General features: G+C 45.4%; 1 protein-coding gene across 1 annotated transcript in view; it reads right to left on the bottom strand.

Moving 5' to 3' along the window:
• LOC116483816 (uncharacterized) overlaps nt 1-19,585 on the bottom strand; it is a 28,419-nt gene that overhangs the window by 4,284 nt on the left and 4,550 nt on the right. Inside the window, exon 4 of the mRNA XM_032178141.2 lies at nt 7,645-7,798. The gene's annotated coding sequence lies outside the window, so the exon portion shown is untranslated. The remainder of the gene's footprint in view (nt 1-7,644; nt 7,799-19,585) is intronic.

Genomic DNA, 19,585 nt, shown 5'->3' with positions numbered 1-19,585 from the left:
GGCGACAGAGCAAGACTCTGTCGCCCAGGCTGGAGTGCAGTGGTGTGATCTCAGCTCACTGCAAGCTCCACCTCCTGGGTTCAAGTGATTCTCCTGCCTCAGCCTCCCAAGTAACTGGGAATACAGGCGCCTGCCACCACTCCCAGCTAATTTTTTGTATTTTTAGTAGAGATGAGGTTTCACCATATTGGCCAGGCTGGTCTCGAACTCCTGACCTTGTGATCCGCCCGCCTCGGCCTCCCAAAGTGCTGGGATTACAGGCGTGAGCCACAGCACAAGGCCAAAAAGAGATTTCTTAATTGGTAAATTATTTTTATTTATATACTATTCATGGAGATAAGCACCATGTCCTTGGGTTTTTGTTTTCATGTCATTCTAAATTTCAATCCTCCTTGGAAAAGAAAAGTGTTACAATATCACTATTGGCCAATCATTGTAGTAATAATTGATTTATGCAAGAATCATTAGGCCGGGCACGGTGGCTCACGCCTATAATCCCAGCACTTTGGGAGGCTGAGGTGGGTGGATCATGAGGTCAGGAGATAGAGACCATCCTGGCTAACATGGTGAAACCCTGTCTCTACTAAAAATACAAAAAAATTAGCCGGGCGTGATGGCGGGCGCCTGTGGTCCCAGCTACTCGGGAGGCTGAGGCAGGAGAATGGCGTGAACTCGGGAGGCGGAGCTTGCGGTGAGCGGAGATCCCACCATTGCACTCCAGCCTGGGTGACAGAGCAAGACTCAGTAACTCCCACCAAAAAAAAAAAAAAGGAGAATCATCAATAAATGCTAAAAGGTTTGAATGAAAGTTGGAGGATTACAGTTATTTACACAGTCTCAAAGTGCTTTACACATAATACTTGTTATATTTTATTTTTTGAGAAGGAGTTTCGCTCTTGCCACCCGGCTGGAGTGCAATGGCATGATCTCTGCTCACTGCAACCTCTGACTCCTGGGTTCAAGTGATTTTCCCACCTCGGCCTCCTGAGTCACTGGGATTACAGGCACCAGCCACCACACCAGGCTAATTTTTGTATTTTTTAGTAGAGATGGGGTTTCACTATGTTGGCCAAGCTGGTCTCCAACTCCCGACCTCAGGTGATCTGCCTGCCTTGGCCTCCCAAAGTGCTGGAATTACAGGCATGAGCCACTGTGCCTGGCTACATAATACTTATTTTACAAAGAGAAAATATTAACTTTGCCGTGAAGACAGCTGGTGGACACCATCTCAACCAATGATCAAAATTAACATCCCAAATAACACACTGGCATCATAGGTCTTCTGCTATGATGCACTAAGAATAGCACAGCATTACTTCCGGGGTATTCCTGCCACAAATGCACAAACTGAATCTAGTCCTGAGAAAAGCAACAGATGTTCCCAAACTGAGGGACATTCTGCAGAACCGACTCCTCAAAAATGTCAAGGCTAGGCTGGGCTAGGTTAGCTAACAGTATTGTATGAAGGTGAATTTTCTTATTTTAATCATCTTACGGTGGTTATGTTCCCATGTAATTCCTTGTTTTTAGGAGATACATGCAAAGTGTTTAGAGGCTGGGTGTGGTGGCTCATGCCTATAATCCCAGTGCTTTGGGAGGTCAAGGCAGGAGTTTGAGAGCTCAGGAGTTCGAGACCAGCCAGGGCAATATAGTGAGACTTCTTCTATGCAAAGAAACACACAAAAAACAAAACTTACCTGGGTGTGGTTGCACACACCTGTACTCCCAGCTTCTTGGGAGGCTGAGGTGGGAAAATTGTTGGAGCCCACGAGGTTGAGGCTGCAGTGAGCCATGATCATACCATTGTACTCAAGCCTGGGCAACAGAGCAAGACCCTATCTCAAGAAAAAAAAAGTGTTTGGAGGTAAACGGGCAGTGTTTCTGCAGCTTACTCTCAAGTGTTTCAGAAAAAAATATAGATAAAGCAAATGTGATAAAATGTTAACATTTGGGGAATGTGGGTGAAGGTTGTATGGGAACTCCCTCTACTATTCTTGCAAGTACAATTATGCAAAAAAGTTACAAAATATTATAATTATCTGCTGCCTCTGGACACTAAAGCTGTTATGAGATGTTTTCTGTGGCACTAAGGGAATCTGGTAAGCCCGTGAAAGCCGGTCAGAAGGGTTTTCAGTCAGTAGAATTCCCTACCCTTTATCTGTTCTCTCTGCAAGGCCCACCCTGGGCCTAATGACTTTTGCATGGGTCTAGGTAAATTAGATTTATATGCAATATGACTTTATAAATTCCATATGTTAGAATGTCCATCTGGCTACATATATTTAAAAAAATAATAGTGGGGAGGCTAGGTGCAGTGACTCATGACTGTAATCCTAGTGCTTTGGGAAGCCAAGGTGGGTGGATCATGAGGTAAGGAGTTTGAGAACAGCCTGGGCAACATGGTGAAACCCCATCTCTACTAAAATTACAAAAAAAAATCAGCTGGGTGTGGTGGCAGGTGCCTGTAATCCCAGCTACCCGGGAGGCTGAGGCAGGAGAATCGCTTGAACCCGGGAGACAGAGATTGCAGTGAGCTAAGACCGTGCCACTGCACTCCAGCCTGGGTAACAGAGTGAGACTCTGTCTCAAAAAAAAAAAAAAAAAACTGGCTTAAATGTGATAGAAGTTTAGTTTCTCACTCAAATAACAGAATTCAGATGGTCATTCCAGGGCTGGTATGGGGTCCCCTAATCATCAGAGACTCAAGACGCCTCTAATTTTCTCCTCGTTTTTAGAGACAGAGTCTTGTTCTGTTGCCAAGGCTGGAGTGCAGTGGCGTGATCTTGGCTCACTGCAACCTCCACCTCCCAGGCTCAAGTGATCCTCCCACCTTTGCCTCCCCACTAGCTGGGATTACAGGTGTGTGCCAACCCACCTGGCTAATTTTTGTATTTTGTATTATTTTTTTTTTTAGTAGAGATGGGGTTTCACCATGTTGGCCATGCTGGTATTGAACTCCTGGCCTCAAGTAACCTGCCTGCCTCAGCCTTCCAAAGTGCTGGGATTATAGGTGTGAGCCACTGTCCCCGACACCTCTAGTTTTTTTTTTTTTGAGAAGGAGTCTTGCTTTTGTTGCCCAGGCTAGAGTGCAATGGTGCGATCTCAGCTCACTGCAGCCTCCGTCTCCCGGGTTCAAGTGATTCTCCTGCCTTGGCCTCCCAAGTAGCTGGGACTACAGACACATGCCACCATGCCCAGCTAATTTTTTGTACTTTTAGTAGGGATAGGGTTTCACCATGTTGGCCAGGCTGGTCTCAAACTCCTGACCTCAGGTGATCCACCCACCTTGGCCTCCCAAAGTGCTGGGATTACAGGTGTGAGCCACCGCACCCAGCCAACACCTCTAGTTTTAACGCTCTGATGTGCTTAGCACACGGCCTCATGATCCAAGCTGGTTGCTCAAGCTCCAGACTGCACATCCATATTCTACCCAGGAGGAAATAGGATGGAGCAAAAAAGAGTGCCCATAACCCTTTTTAAAGGACATTTTCTGGATAATGCATACAATAATTTTGATTGCAACTCTTTGTTCCAGGACAATTTCTTTTTGTTTTTGTTTTTGAGACGGAGTTTTGCTTCTTGTTGCCTAGGCTGGAGTGCAATGGTACAATCTTGGCTCATTGCCACCTCTACCTCCCAGGTTCAAGCGATTATCCTGCCTCAGCCTCCGGAGTAGCTGGGATTACAGGCATGCACCACCATGCTAGGCTAATTTTGTATTTTTAGTAGAGATGGCGTTTCTCCATGTTGGTCAGGCTGGTCTTGAACTCCCGACCTCAGGTGATCTGCCTGCCTCAGCCTCCCAAAGTGCTAGGATTACCAGTGTAAGCCACTGTGCCCAGCCTGTTCCACGACAATTTCTAACTGCAAGAGAGGCTGTGAATTGTAGTCTGGGCAGCCATGTTCCACCTGAAAATCAAAGAGGGAGAGAATGGATATTGGGGTGTGTAACAAACCTGTGTTCCAATGCAAGATAGAAGGAATCAGTAAGAAAAATCTTGCAATTATGACTGAAGTGACAGTATTGAGATCACCTGGTGGCATAAAGGAGCTTTGGAGGTGGGTGGTCTAGTACATGTGATCAGAGACAGGAGATGTTTTCAAAGAGGAGAAGAAAATGGGAACAACCCTAAAGATGCCCTGGAAGGTAGTAACAAAAGACAGGTGAGAGTTCTGGGTAAGAGCTGTAATTCAGTAAGTGATTAAGACTTTAGAAGAGCTGGGTGAGGTGGTTCATGCCTGTAATCCAGGTACTTTGGGAGGCTGAGGCAGGAGGATTGCTTGAGCCCAGAGTTCAAGAACAGCCTGGGCAACATGGCAAAATCCTGTCTCTACAAAAAATACAAAAATCAACCAGGCGTGGTGGCATGCGCCTAGTCCCAGCTACTCAGGAAGCTTTGTCAGGAGGATTGCTTGAGACTGGAAGGTGGAAGGTGCAGTGAGCTGAGATCACACCACTGCACTCCAGCCTGGGCAATAGAGTTAGACCCTGTCTCATTAAAAAAAAAAAAAAAAAAAAAAAAAAAAAAAAAAGACTGTAGCTGAATAGGGAGAAAGGGAAGAGAAGGAAAACAGGATAAGTAAGAGACAAGGAAGAAAGTGGCTGGGTGCGGTGGTTCACGCCTGTAGTCCCAGTACTTTGGGAGGCCAAAGTGGGCGGATCACCTGAGGTCAGGAGTTTGAGACCAGCCTGGACAACATGGTGAAACCCCGTCTCTACTAAAAATACAAAAATTAGCTGGGCATGGTGGTGCATGCCTGGAGTCCCAGCTACTTGGGAGGCTGAGGTGGGAGAATTGCTTGAACCTGGGAGGTGGAGGTTGCAGTGAGCTGAGATCACGCTAATGCACTGCAGCCTGGGCGACAGAGGGAGACTCTGTCACAAACAAACAAACAAACAACAGGAAGAAAGAAATAGAGGACCCAGTGAGGGATAAAATGGGAATAACAGGAGGCTCAATTTCAGCCCTGCTCTGCCCTGCTTGATGCTGGCTCTTTGGTCCCTGGAACTGTGGCCTCTCACTTTGTAAGAATTCCAGTGAGGGTAGCTTTATTTGGTGTAAAGAACCATCATCCACTTCCTATCATCTTAGTGTTGGAAACTCTCTTGACTTCACATAAAGACTTTAGATAACAAAATCAGGTGGGCAAACATGGTACAAGGGCCAGAAAAAAAAATTAGGCCGCATTTAAAAGAAATCCAACTGTGTGCAGATACGAATGTTAATAACGACTGATAACCCATAGCTTTGCTGCTGTCTTCTGGGACACTGAAGCTATTATGGGAAGGTTTATTGTGGCTCTGATGAGGTCTGGTGAATACTGTGAAAGCTGGTCACGAGGCTTTTGAGTCAACAGATTGTTTTTTAAAGGAGTTCTTTAAAAAACTGCCTTAAATGCAATAAACAGTTGGCTCCTTTCTTGTGAGGCAAATCTTTACCTTTGGTCAAGACTATGGAAGGTCTATTGTTGTGGTTCTGATGAGGTTTGGTGAAAATAGTGAAAGGTGCTTACCAGGCTTTTGAGTCAACAGATTTTTTTTTTTTAACTTTTAAGTTCTGGGGTACAAGTGCAGGTTTGTTACTAGGTAAACTTGTGTCATGGGGTTTTGTTGTACATATTATTTTGTCACCCAAGTTTTAAGCCTAGTACCCATTAGTTATTTTTCCCAATCCTCTCCTTCCTCCCACCCTCCACCCTCTGAAAGTCCCCAGTGTGTGCTGTTCCCCTCTATGTGTCTGTGTGTTCTCATCATGTAGCTCCCACTTTTAAGTGAGAACATGCGGTACTTGGTTTTCTGTTCCTGTGTTAGTTTGCTAAGGATAATGGCCTCCAGCTCCATCCATGTCCCTGCAAAGGTCATGATCTTGTTCTTTTTCACCACTGCATCTTTGCTTTTTTAGTTTCCTTAAACAAACAGTCTTGCATCCAATAAATACTTGGCTCCCTTCTTGTGAAGAGAATCATAAGGGATATTTTTACCTTTCGGTCAAGCCTATGGGGCAAAGAGGTGAGTTAGGGTAAAACATGCACCTGAAGGTTCTGAGGTTTGCTCAAAGCACTTCATTTATAGTTAAAAAAAAAAAAGTTTACATTAAAGTACCCTTGAGCTGGAAGGGACCCTTTTCTTTGGGTATAAATATTTCTTTTTCTTTTCTGTGTGTGCGTGTGTGTGTGTGTGTGTGTGTGTGTGTGTGTGTGTTTTTAAAGATAGATCCTTGCTCTGTCACCCAGGCTAGAGTGCAGAGGTGCAATCTTGGCTCACTGCAACCTCTGCTTCCTGGGTTCAAGCTATCCTCATGCCTCAGTCTCCCAAGTAGCTGGGATTACAGGTGCACACCACCACACCCAACTAATTTTTGTTCTTTTCTTTTTTTTGAGACAGAATTTCGCTCTTGTTGCCCAGGCTGGAGTGCAATGGTGCGATCTCAGCTCACTGCAACCTCCGCCTCCCGGGTTCAACCAACTTTCCTGCTTCAGCCTCCCGAGTAGCTGGGATTACAGGCATGTGCCACCATGCCTGGCTACTTTTGTAGTTTTAGTAGAGATGGAGTTTCTCCATGTTGGTCAGGCTGGTCTTGAACTCCCGACCTCAGGTGATCCACCTACATTGGCCTCCCAAAGTGCTGGGATTATAGGTGTGAGCCACCGCGCCCAACTTCTTTTTTTTTTTTTTTTGAGACGGAGTCTCACTCTGTCGCCCAGGCTGGAGTGCAGTGGCATGATCTTGGCTCACTGAAACCTCCATCTATCGGGTTCAAGCAATTCTCCTGCCTCAGCCTCCCGAGTAGCTGGGATTACAGGCGTCTGTCACCATGTCCAGCTAATTTTGTATTTTTAGTAGAGGTGAGTTTTTGCCATGTTGGCCAGCCTGGTCTCAAACTCCTGACCTCAGGTGATCCACCTACCTTGGCCTCCCAAACTGCTGGGATTACAGGCGTGAGCCACCGCGCCTGGCCAATTTTAGTATTTTTAGTAGAGGTGTTGGCCAGGCTGGTCTTGAACGCCTGACCTCAGGTGATCCACCCGCCTCAGCCTCCCAAAGTGATGAGATCACAGGTGTGAGCCACTGCACCCGACCGGGTATAAATATTTCTACAGCAGGCTGGAGAGGCTGGAGTTTGCTTTGTTTACATAAATCTGTTCCACTCCACTCATGAGAATTTCACGATTGTAGACACTTGCCTGTGCCGATAATTTCAAAATCTAAAACTGGTGGGGTTTTTGCAAGTTTTGCAAAATATTTTGCAAATCTGGATCTGAGTGCCTTTGAATGGTTTAGGCTGAGACAGTGGGGGCTGCGGCCTAGGACCTATAGTCACTCCCAGAACATGACTCCCCTGAGTCCTCAAATGGTTCTTTAGAATGCGGACAGGAGACTAAGATGTTAACCAAAGCAGTGAAAACGCAATGAGAATGTTCTGGCGTCTCTGAGTGTATACCCGAGCATTGAGATCAAACAAACTGCTTGGCCTATTAAAAACACACAGAAAGCAACATTTTTGTTTCGCAACATATGAGAGGGCAGGTTGCCAAGTACTTGGTTATAATGTGGAATCCATAAAAATAAATCCTGCCCTTTGTCACTTTCTTCATACTGGATTAACCCTATAGCATCAGAAATGGCACAAAAGGATTATGTACTCAAGTCATTTGCACTTGGAATTCTCCCTCTTTGCAGTGACTTTTCGTAAAAATGACAAATCAGTTTTCAGTTTCAGTTTTCTCTTCTGTATGTAACTGGCCCATAGGTAGAAAGTGTCAGAAACCTTATTGAATTTTTCTACTGAAGAGGTACCTGCTGGAGACAAAAATTAAAGTTAAATTAACTAGAACAGAAAATGCCTAAGGGTTATTTTCTTCCTTTAAAGTGAAATTTGACTTATAATTAAAACACACTTTGTATTGTAAGAAGAAAGACATTAGGGGATACTTTTTTTTCTCTTCATAGCTGGTTCTTAGCCAAAATCTTCATCACTCGCTCTCCTTTCTTCTCTCCCTCCTTCTTTTTTCTTTTCCTTTTCTTTTCTTTTTTTTTTTTTTTTTGAGACAGAGTCTCGCTCTATCCCCCAGGATGGAGTGCAGTGGCGCGATCTCGGCTCACTGCAACCTCTGCCTCCTGGGTTCAAGTAATTCTCCTGCTTCAGCCTCCCGAGTAGTTGGGATTACAGGCATGCGCCATCACGCGCGGCTAATTTTTTTTTTGTATTTTTAGTAGAGATGAGGTTTCACCATAGTGTCCACGCTGGTCCCAAACTCCTGACCTTGTGATCCACCTGCCTCGGCCTCCCAAAGTGCTGGGATTACAGGCGTGAGCCACCATGCCTGGCCTCTCTCTTTCCTTCTTTTTTTCTCTCTTTCCCTCCCTCCCACCCTCTACTCCTCCTTCCCTCTACCCCTCCTTCCCTCTCTCTCTCTTTTTTTGAGAGGGAGTCTTGCTCTGTCACTCAGGCTGGAGTGCAGTGGCGCAATCTTGGCTCACTGCAACCTTCGCCTCCTGGGTTCAAGCCATTCTCCTGCTTCAGCCTCCCGAGTAGCTGTCTACAGGCGCCCGCCACCACGCTCAGCTAATTTGTGTATTTTTAGTATTTTTAGATGGGGTTTCACCATGTTGGCCAGGCTGGTCTTGAACTCCTGACCTCAGGTGATCTGCCTGCCTCGTCCTCCCAAAGTGCTGGGATTACAGGTGTGAGCCACTGCACCTGACCCTCTTTCTTTCTTTCTTTTGTTAGAAGAGTGAAATCCTTACTTATTGAGGTGAAGGAAATTTAGACCATGTAGTCCAGTGTTTCCCTTTGATGGATAAGAAGGGCCAGATTCAGTAATTAGCCAAAGGTCTCGTGGACCAAGGTCTAAGTCACCTCTAAACCTGGTGCTTTCTGCTTTCCCACGACATCTTAACACCTCTGGAGACCACGCTCACCACGTGAGAATTCGTCACCGAACCCTGTGCTTCCTGCTGTCTTTGCTGAATGAAAAGCTCCACTCCGAACCTTCACTGATGTAGAAATAGGAAGTTGGTCTTGTGGAGCCTAAGTGCCATTCGAGTTGCAGTAGGACCTAGGATGAAAATGTCCTCAGACATAATATCCTATTTTAGTACTGATCTCCTGTAGGTTAATCACAAATGCCAAACCCTGGCTACCAGGGGGTTTCTGATTTGTTTTGTTTGCTTGTTCGATATTAGTTATCAATTGAAACATGGGAGATAAAAGGCAGGAAGAAAATAAGTGGGTATTTAACATTCCGTTTTAAAACCGTTGAAGTAATAAGAGCTAATCTTCTGTAGACTTACTCTATCCAAGCCGAGGTTTGAGAAGCCTGTAATCCCACAGTCCCTGGAAAGGCTATTTTTTTTTTCTTTTTTTGAGACGAAGCCTCACTCTGCTGCTCAGGCTGGAGTGCAGTGGCGCAATCTCGGCTCACTGCAACCTCCACCTCCCAGGTTCAAGCAATTCTCCTGCCTCAGCCTCTTGAGTAGCTGGCACTACAGGCACGTGCCACCATGCACAGCTAGTTTTTGTATTTTTAGTAGAGACGGGGTTTCACGATGTTGGCCAGGATGGTCTTGAACTCCTGACCTCGTGATCCACCCGCCTTGGCCTCCCAAAGTGCTGGGATTACAAGCATGAGCCACCGTGCTCAGCCCATGGAAAGGCTATTTTATTATCCCTGTTTCACAGGCAAAGAAACTGTAGCAGAGAGAGGCCGAGGAGCTTGCCTGGGATCAGACAGGTCAGAGGACACAGTGCAACCCAGGGTTTGTGCTTCCCTTACAGGCAACGGGACCCCAGGAACATCATACGTTAAGTCTCTAGACCTGTCTTCAGAGGGTCGCCTTCTGTCTTCAGGCTGCCTTCTTTCTCTTCTGCGGTTCTGAGGCCTTTGTTTCCTTCCTGCTCTGCTGACTCAGGACCCCAGGAAGACTGGCTTCCTGTCATGGACTGTTCGAGGAAGGCCTGCGGGGCTGCAGAGTCAGCAGAGGGTGCTCCGTGGGAGAGCCTGCAGAAGCCAGAGAGCCAAGGGCCAAGGCTGAGCCACACAGGCGCCTGTGCACACACACGCATACACACTCATTCACACACACACACTCTCACATACTCTCATGTTCACACATGAACACAAGCACGTTAGCACAAACATACACGTTCACAAATACACACAAACACACAGACGTAAACATTCACACACACTCATCCACACACAAATACACGTTCACACATACATGCATTCACACACTCATGCATTCACACACTCATGCTCTCACACACACACACACACACAGAACACATCTGACTAGGAGAGAGAAGGAAAAGTAGGGGATTCAAAAATGAACTGAGAAGCCAGAAACAGCCACTGGATATTCTTGGGAGGCCAGAAATGCTGCAAACTTCTACTATTTCCTTTTAGAAAGGTTCCTGCTTTCATCAGGAAGGAGAAAAATACAGAGCTGCTTTTTTTGTCAAACATATCCACTGAGTTTTAAATTTTTATTTTTATTTTGTTTTGAGACAGAGTCTTGCTCTGTTGCCTAGGCTGAAGTGCAGTTGTTTGATCTCAGCTCACTGCAACCTCCACCTCCTGGGTTGAAGCTATTCTCCTGCCTCAGCCTCCTGAGTAGCTGGGATTACAGGCACGTGCCACCATGCCCCGCTAGTTTTTTGTATTTTTAGTAGAGATGGGTTTCAGCAACGTTAGTCAGGATGGTCTTGATCTTCTGACCTTGGCCAACCCCGCGTTGGCCTCCCAAAGAGCTGGGGTTACGGGTGTGAACCACCGCGCCCAGCTGAATATTTATTTATTTATTTATTGAGATGGAGTCTCGCTGTCACCCAGGCTGGAGTGCAGTGGTGCGACCTTGGCTCAATGCAACCTCCAGTTCTGGGGTTCAAGCAATTCTCTGCCTCAGCCTCTCGGGTAGCTGGGATTACAGGCACCCGCCAACACGCCCGGCTAATTTTTGTATTTTTAGTAGAGACAGGGTTTCATCACCTTGGCCAGGCTGGTCTTCAACTCCTGACCTCATGATCCACCTGCCTTGGCCTCCCAAAGTGCTGGGATTACAGGTGTGAGCCACTGTGCCAGTCTGTTTTCTTTTAGCCTTTTCTTACTGTGAAATATAACACACTATAGAAAAGTGTATGAAACAGAGATAGCTCATTGTTTTATCACACAGCAAAGAGCCATGTCACAAAACATCAGGTCAAGAAATGTACCATCACGAGCAACTTGAACCCTCACTCATGCTTCCCTCCTCCTTTTAGAGGCAACCACAGTCCTAAATTTTATAGCAATTGTCTCCTTGCTAAGCATGTGCCTGTCAATGCTGTAGTTTAATTTTGTTTGCCTTTTGTTTTTTGAGACGGGGTCTTGCTGTGTTGTCCAGGCTGGAGTGCAGTGGCGTGATCTCAGATCATTGCAGCCTCCACCTCCTGGGTTCAAGCGATCTTCCTGTGTCAGCTTCCTGAGTAGCTGGGATTAGCATGGTGTGCGCCACCATGCCTGGCTAATTTTTGTGTAGAGATGGGTTTTTGCCATGTTGGCCATGCTGGGCTTGGAACCCCTGGCCTCAAGTGATTGGCCTGTCTAGGCCTCCCAAAGTGCTGGGATTACAGGCCTGAGCCACTATTCCTTGCCTGCTGTGGGGTAATTTACGGTATGAATGTGGAAGTTTGCTCATTCCACTGCTGAGGTACATCTGGGTCTGCCCCCAACTTTTGGCTATTATGATTCATACTGCTACAAATACTTATAGAATATTCTAATACAAATACTCATGTCTTTTGAGGTACAAGTTCATATACTTCCTGGAGTGAAATTGCTGGGGTACAGAGGATGTTCAACGTCAGCAGATACTGCCAGTTTTCCAAAGTGGTTATACCAATCCAAACTTGACCCAGCTGTATTTGAGATTCCATTGCCCTGCATCCTAACCATCTCTCTGTATTGTCAGCCTTTTTAAGCCCTTCTGCTGGGTGTGTGCTGCTATCTCATCATGATTTTAATTTGTATTTATTTGCTTATGAGTGAGGTTGAGCAGTTTCAAACACCTTTATTGGTCATTTGGATATCTTTTCTGGTGCATTGCCTGTTAATGGCTTTTATCTGGTTTTCTTTTGGGTTCTTTTTTTTCCTTATTGATATGTAAGAATCCTTTATATATTCTAGATCTAAGTCCTTTGTTATTCGTGCTGTAAATATCCTTTTCCACGTGTGACATGACATTGCACTCTTTTAATGTTTTGTAGTGTACACAATTTCTTAATTTTAATGCAGTCAAATTTATTAATTTTTTCTTCTTTTTGGTTGATTTTTGTGTCCTGTTTAATAATTCTTTCCTACTTTCAGGTCACGAAGATATTTTAATATTATCTCCTAGTTCTGTGGTACCCAATATGGTAGCCATCTGTGACTACTTAAAACAGAAATGAATTAAAATGAAACAAAAGCCAGGCGCAGTGGTGCACGCCTGTAATCCTAGCACTTTGGGAGGCCATGGCAGTGGGGTGGGGGGGCGGATCACGAAGTCAAGAGATCGAGACCATCCTGGCCAACATGGTGAAACCCCGTCTCTACTAAAAACACAAAAATTAGCTGGGCGTGGTGGTGTGTGCCTGTAGTCCCAGCTACTCAGGAGGTTGAGGCAGGTGAATCGCTTGAACCGGGGTGGTGGAGGTTGCAGTGAGCCGAGATTGCACCACTGCACTCCAGCCTGGCAACAGAGCAAGACTCTGTCTAAAAAAAAATAAAAAATAAAAAATAAAAAAATAAAAAATAAATAAATAAAAATTCCTGTTGCCTGTATTAAAGCACAGATCACAGAATACTTTCATTTTCTCTTGATTTGTACTGTTTGAGGAGCTTTATTGTTTTTTCTTACACATTTAAATCTACAACCCACCTGGAATTAATTTTTCTTTGTAGAGGTTAGGTGTCTTTCTTCTTTTTTTTGGAGACAAGGTCACTCTGGAGTGAGACCTTGTCTGGAGTGCAGGGGAGTGGTCTCTGCTTACTGCAACCTCCGCCTCCCGGATTCAAGCAATTCTCGTGCCTTAGCCTCCGCGGTAGCTGGGACCACAGGCATGCATCACCACGCCCAGCTAATTTTTTGTATGTTTAGCAGAGATGGGATTTCACCAAAATTTAGCTGGGCATAGTAGCACACGCCTGTAATCCCAGCTACTTGGGAAGCTGAGGCATGAGAATCACTTGAACCTAGGAGGCGGAGGCTGCAGTGAGCCAAGCTCGCACCACTGCATTCCAGCCTAGGCAACACAGCGAAACTGTGTCAAAAAAAAAAAAAAGCCGGGCATGGTGGCTCACGACAGTACCAGCACTTTGGGAGGCCGAAGCGGGCGGAGCACGAGGTCAGGAGAACAAGACCATCCTGGCTAACATGGTGAAACCCCGTCTAGCTGGGAGCAGTGGCTCACGCCTGTAATCCCAGCACTTTGGGAGGCCGAGACAGGCTGATCACGAGGTCAGGAGATCGAGACCATCCTGGCTAACACTGTGAAATCCCGTTTCTACTAAAAATACAAAAAATTAGCTGGGCGTGTTGGCGGGCGCCTGTAGTCCCAGCTACTCGGGAGGCTGAGGCAGGAGAATGGCGTGAACCTGGGAGGTGGAGCTTGCAGTGAGCTGAGATCGCGCCACTGCACCCTAGCCTGGGCGACGCAGAGAGACTCCATCTCCATAAAGAAAAAAAAAATAGACTTAGCAGGGGCTTAATTTTATTGGGCTTTTCAAAGAATTAACTTTAGCCTATGTTTTCATTTCTTTGTGCTTAATTAGATGTTCTTTTTCTAATTTCTCAACAAGAGTACTTTATTCTTATTTCAGTCTTATTTTCTAATACAGGCATTAAAAATACTTTAAAAACTTTCCATTGAAGTATGGCTTTAGCTGCATCTCAATTTTGAGGATGTAATATTTTTATGAACTATCAGTTTAAAATATTTTCTAATCCCATTGTGATTTTTAAAAAAATCTGTGAGTTATTTACAAGTATATATATAGTTTCCGAACATGTACATATTTCCTAATTTTAAAAATTCTTATTTTCTAGCTTAATTGCGTCATTGTCTGAGAATGTACTCTGCATGATTTACATCATTTGAAATTTGTTGGAACTTGCTATATTGCCGAGCATTTCATAAACATTCCATGTATACTTGAAAAGAATCTGGGATCTGCAGTTGTGGGTGCACTATTCTATGTATGTCCATTTGGTTAAAGTTTGCTTATCCAGTTGTTCAGATCTATTGCTTACTAATTTTGCATATGCTTCTTTTAACAGTTACTGATAGACATAACTTCTGCTATAATTGTAGATCTGTCTCCTTGGAATTCGGACTATTTTTTGCTTTATATGTTTTGAGCCTATGTTTATCAGCAACACACAAACTTAGAATTGTTATATCTTCTTGGTGAACTGAGAATATTAACGTTATCCAGTGTCTTTCTTTATTTTTAGTAATGCTGTTTGCCCTAAAGCCTACTTTATTTTGGTCAGTCTTTGCATGGTTGGTGTTTAGATTTTTTTTTTTTTTGAGACTCAGTCTTGCTATGTCTCCCGGGCTGGAGTGCAGTGGCACGATCTCGGCTCACTGCAACCTCTGCCTCCCCGGTTCAAGCGATTTCTCCTGCCTCAGCCTCCCAAGTAGCTGGGATTACAGGCACACACCACCAAGACGGCTAATTTTTTTTTGTATTTTTAGTAGAGACAGGGTTTCACCATGTTGGCCAGGCTGGTCTTCAACTCCTGACATCAGGTGATCCGCCCATCTTGGCCTCCCAAAGTTCTGGGATTACAGGTGTGAGGCACCGCACCCAGCCTCAAATTTTTTAGTTTTGTAAATTGTGATAAAATATGTGTAATAGAAAATTTCCCATCTAAGAGTTTTTAAGTATACAGGTCAGTAAAGTACATTTGACCTGTTTTGCCAACTGATCTCTAGAACTCTTTTCATCTTGCAAAATTAAAACTATGCCCATTAAGTAACAACTTCCCATTCTCTCCTACCCCAGCCCCTGGCAACCACCCTTCTACTCTCTGTATAAATTTGACTACTGTAGGAACCTCATATAAGTGGAGTCATACAGTATGTGTACTTTTGTATCTGCTTTATTTTACTAACCTAATGTCCTCATGGTTCATCCATGTGGTAGCATGTGTCAGAATTTTCTTCCTTTTTGAGACTTAAGGCCAGACATGGTGGCTTACACTTGTAATCCAGCACTTTGGGAGGCAGAGGTGGAATGGAGACCAACCTAGGCAACATAGGGAGACCCCAACTGTACAAAAAAATTAAAAAATTAGCTAGGCATGGTGGCATGTGCCTATAGGTGTGCCACCTACTCAGGATGCTGAGGTGGTAGGATTGCTTGAGCACAGGAGGTTGAGGCTGCAGTGAGCCTTGTTCGTGCCACTGTACTCCAGCCTGGGCGACAGAGCGAGACCCTGTCTCAAAACAAAAATTAATATTTCACTGTATGTATGTGCCACATTGTATTTATCCATTCATCCATCAGTGGGCACCTGTGTTGTTTTCATCTTTGGCTGTTATGAATAATATTACGAATGTGTCTGTACAAATATTTGTTTGAGATCCTGCTTTCAATTCCTTTGGGCATATACCCAGAATTAAAACTGCTGGATTACATGGTGATTCTATGTTTAATTATTATTATTATTTTGAGATGGAGTCTCGCTTTGTCACCCAGATTAGAATGCAATGGTATGGTCTCAGCTCACTGCAACCTCCGCCTCCCAGGTTCAAGTGATTCTTGTGCCTCAGCTTCCTGAATAGCTGGGATTACAGGCATGTGCCACCACACCAGGCTAATTTTTGTATTTTTAGTAGAAATGAGGTTTTGCCATGTTGGCCCGGCTGGCCTTGAACTCCTGACCTCAAGTGATCCGCCCACCTCAGCCTCCCAAAGCATTGGGATTACAGGCATGAGCCACTGCACCTGGCCTGTACGTTTAATTTTTGAGGGCCTGCTATACTGTTTTCTTTAGCAGCTGTACCATTTTACATTCCCATTAGCAATGTGCAAGGGTGCATCCTTGACAACACTTGTTATTTTCTGTTTTTTTTTTTGTTTTTTTTCCTGATAGTGGCCATCTTAATGGGTGTGAGGTGGTATTCTTTGCCCATTTTAAAACCAGATTGGGTTTTTTTTTTTTTTTCCGGTCATTGTTATTGAATTGTAGGCATTGTCTATTCTGGATGTTAACCCCTTACCAGATACATGATTTGTAAATATTTTCTCCCATTTCTCTCATTCTGTAGGTTGTCTTTCATTTTGTGTTTTTTTGGGGGACAGTAACTCTCTGTTGCCCAGGCTGGAGTGCAGTGGTGTGATCCCGGCTCACTGTAACCTCCGCCTCCTGGGTTCAAGCGATTCTCAGTCTGCTGAGTAGCTGGGATTACAGGTGTGCACCATCACACCCAGCTAATTTTTGTATTTTTAGTAGAGACAGGGTTTTGCCATGTTGGCCAGGCTGGTCTTGAACTTCTGGCCTCGAGTGATCCGCCCTCCTCAGCCTCCCAAAGTGCTGGGATTACAGGCGTGAGTCACCGCATCTGGCCATGCAGGTTGCTTTTCACTCTGTTTGCATGGCTTGTCTTTGTCTATATGGTTACTTTTTTTTTTTTTTTGAGACAGAGTCTCACTCTGTCACCCAGGCTGGAGTGCAATGGCACAGTCTCAGCTCACTGCAACCTCCGCCTCCCAGGTTCAAGCAATTCCCCTGCTGTAGCCTTCTGAGTAGCTGAGATTACAGGTGTGTGCCACCACGCCCAGCTATTTTTTGTATTTTTAGTAGAGACGGAGTTTCACCATGTTGGCCAGGCTGGTCTCGAACTCCTGACCTCAGGTGATCCACCCGCCTCAGCCTCCCAAAGTGCTGGGATTACTGGAATGAGGCACTGCGCCCAGCCTATACTATTTTAAATTTTTAAAATCCATATCTTTTAGGTTTATTTCTTGATAACGGCATATAATTAGTTTTATAACTAGGGCAATTAGTTTATTTATGAATATATTTAAAGTAATTACTGATATAATCTGTTTAAATCCCACCTATTTTGCGTTTTTTTTTTTTTTTTTTTTTGAAATGGAGTCTCGCTCTGTTGCCAGGCTGGAGTGCAGTGGTACGATCTTGGCTCACTGCAACCTCTGTCTCCCGCCGGGTTCAAGCGATTCTCCTGCCTCAGCCTCCCGAGTAGCTGGGATTACAAGCGCCTGCCACCACGCCTGGCTAATTTTTGTATTTTTAGTAGAGACGGGGTTTCACTATGTTGGCCAGGATGGTCTCGATCTCTTGACCTCGTGATCCACCCGCCTCAGCCTCCCTTAGTGCTGGGATTACAGGCGTAAGCCACCCTGCCCAGCCTTTTGTGGTCTTTTTAATCAGTATTTGCCTTCTTTTGAATTTATTATTGTCTTCCCTCTATGCTAGCTTGGAAATTATTCATTCTTTCACAGGTCTAGTGATTATCTTACAACATGCATCTTTGCCTTTGTCAATGTCTAGTCTTAACTGGTACTTTAGTCGTATTGCTGGATAATGTAAATACTGTGGACTTTTTTTTTTTTTTGAGATGGAGTCTTGCTCTGTCAACCAGGCTGGAGTGCAGTGACACGATCTCCGCTCACTGCAAACTCCGCCTCCCAGGTTCACGCCATTCTCCTGCCTTAGCCTCCCGAGTAGCTGGGACTATAGGCGCCTGCCACCACACCTAGCTAATATTTTGTCTTTTTAGTAGAGATGGGGTTTCACTGTGTTAGCCAGGATGGTCTTGATCTCCTGACCTCGTGATCCGTCCTCCTCAGCCTCCCAAAGTGCTGGGATTACAGGCGTGAGCCACCGCGCCTGGGCTACTTTGGACCATTTTAACTCCACTAACTGCAACCACCACCCTTCTCAGATTTATACTCACTGTTACCAAAAATATTTCAATTCTAGATGTACTTTACAGTCCTCAAGGCATTATAATTCTTTTTTTTTTTTGAGACAGTCTCACTCTGTCATCCAGACTGGAGTGCAGTGGCATGATCTCAGCTCACTGCAGCCTCCACCCCTCAGGTTCAAGCGATTCTTGATTCTCCTGCCTCAGCCTCCCGAGTAGCTGGGATCAGATGACAGGCGTGAGCCACCACGCACAGCTAATTTTTGTATTTTTTGTAGAGACAGGGTTCGCCATTTTGGCCAGGATGGTCCCCAACTTCTGGTCTCAAGTGATCCACCTGCCTTGGCCTCTCAAAGTGCTGAGATTACAGGCATGAGCCACCATGGGCAGCCCATTATAATTATTTCTTTTTTTTGAAATGAAGTCTCTCTCTTGTCACCCAAGCTAGAGTGCACTGGCATGATCTCGACTCACTGCAACCTCTGCCTCCCAGGTTCTAGTGTTTCTCCTGTCCTGGCTTCTGCAGTAGCTGGGATTACAGGTGCCTGCCACCATGCCCGGCTAATTTTTGTACTAAAGCAAATAACCAGGGAGTGTAGTTGTAGAAGAGAAACCCAAGGACTGAACCTTGGGACTCTCCAAGCAGCAGAAAATGAAGGCACTGTGACCGGGCACAGTGGCTCACGCCTGTAATCCCAGCAGTTTGAGAGGCTGAGGCGGGCGGGTCACTTGAGGCTAGGAGTTCGAGACCAGCCTGGTCAACATGGTGAAACCCTGTCGCTACTAAAAATACAAAAATTACCTGGGCATGGTGGTGTGCGCGTGTGGTGCCAGTATTTGGGAGGCTGAGGCAGGAGAATCACTTGGACCCGGGAGGCGGAGGTTGCAGTGAGCCAAGATTGCACCACTGCACCCCAGCCTGGGTGACAGAGAAAGACACTGTCTCCAAAAAAAAAAGAAAAGAAAAGAAAAGAAAAGAAGCCATGGCCAGTGGGAGCAGAGGAGAAAGAAAAAATGAGGGAAGAGGGATGTGATGTCGGGGGGATCAGTTAGTTAGGGCTGTGTGTGTTCATCAGATCAGAATCAGAATTGAGCCAAATCAAGGGTGGCCAAGGGACCTGTTTTCCCTCAACACTGTTCCTTTCTGCCTGCCTCTAGCTGTGTGTGGTCAGAGTGGTCTGAAGAGATGCGAGGCAGGACCCTCAGCATCTCACTTCACACTTTAGCATTCCCTTTCGTCAACACGCCCATCCCTGAGAGTTTGGTCATGTACTTGACTAATACTTGGTGAACGTCTATGTATGTGCCAGGCCCTGGTCTAGTCACTGAGGCAAATAAGCCAGACAGAGCCTGTGCCCTGATGGAGCATATGCTCAAATGGGGGCGGGGCAGATAAGAAACAACTAACAACAGATAAACAAGAGAACTTTTTTTTGAGATGGAGTCTCGCTCTGTCACCCAGGCTGGAGTGCAGTGGTGCAATCTCGGCTCACTGCAAGCTCCACCCCACAGGTTCAAGCAATTCTCCTGCCTCAGCCTCCCGAGTAGCTGGGATTACAGGCACGCTGTAATTTTTGTACTTTTAGTAGAGACAGGGTTTCACCATCTTGGCCAGGCTGGTCTTGAACCCCTGACCTTGTGATCCACCCGCCTCGGCCTCCCAA

Source organism: Hylobates moloch, unplaced genomic scaffold (genome assembly GCF_009828535.3).
Source record: "Hylobates moloch isolate HMO894 unplaced genomic scaffold, HMol_V3 SCAFFOLD_15, whole genome shotgun sequence".
NCBI lineage: Eukaryota > Metazoa > Chordata > Mammalia > Primates > Hylobatidae > Hylobates > Hylobates moloch.
This window is presented reverse-complemented; position numbering and strand designations above follow the sequence as displayed.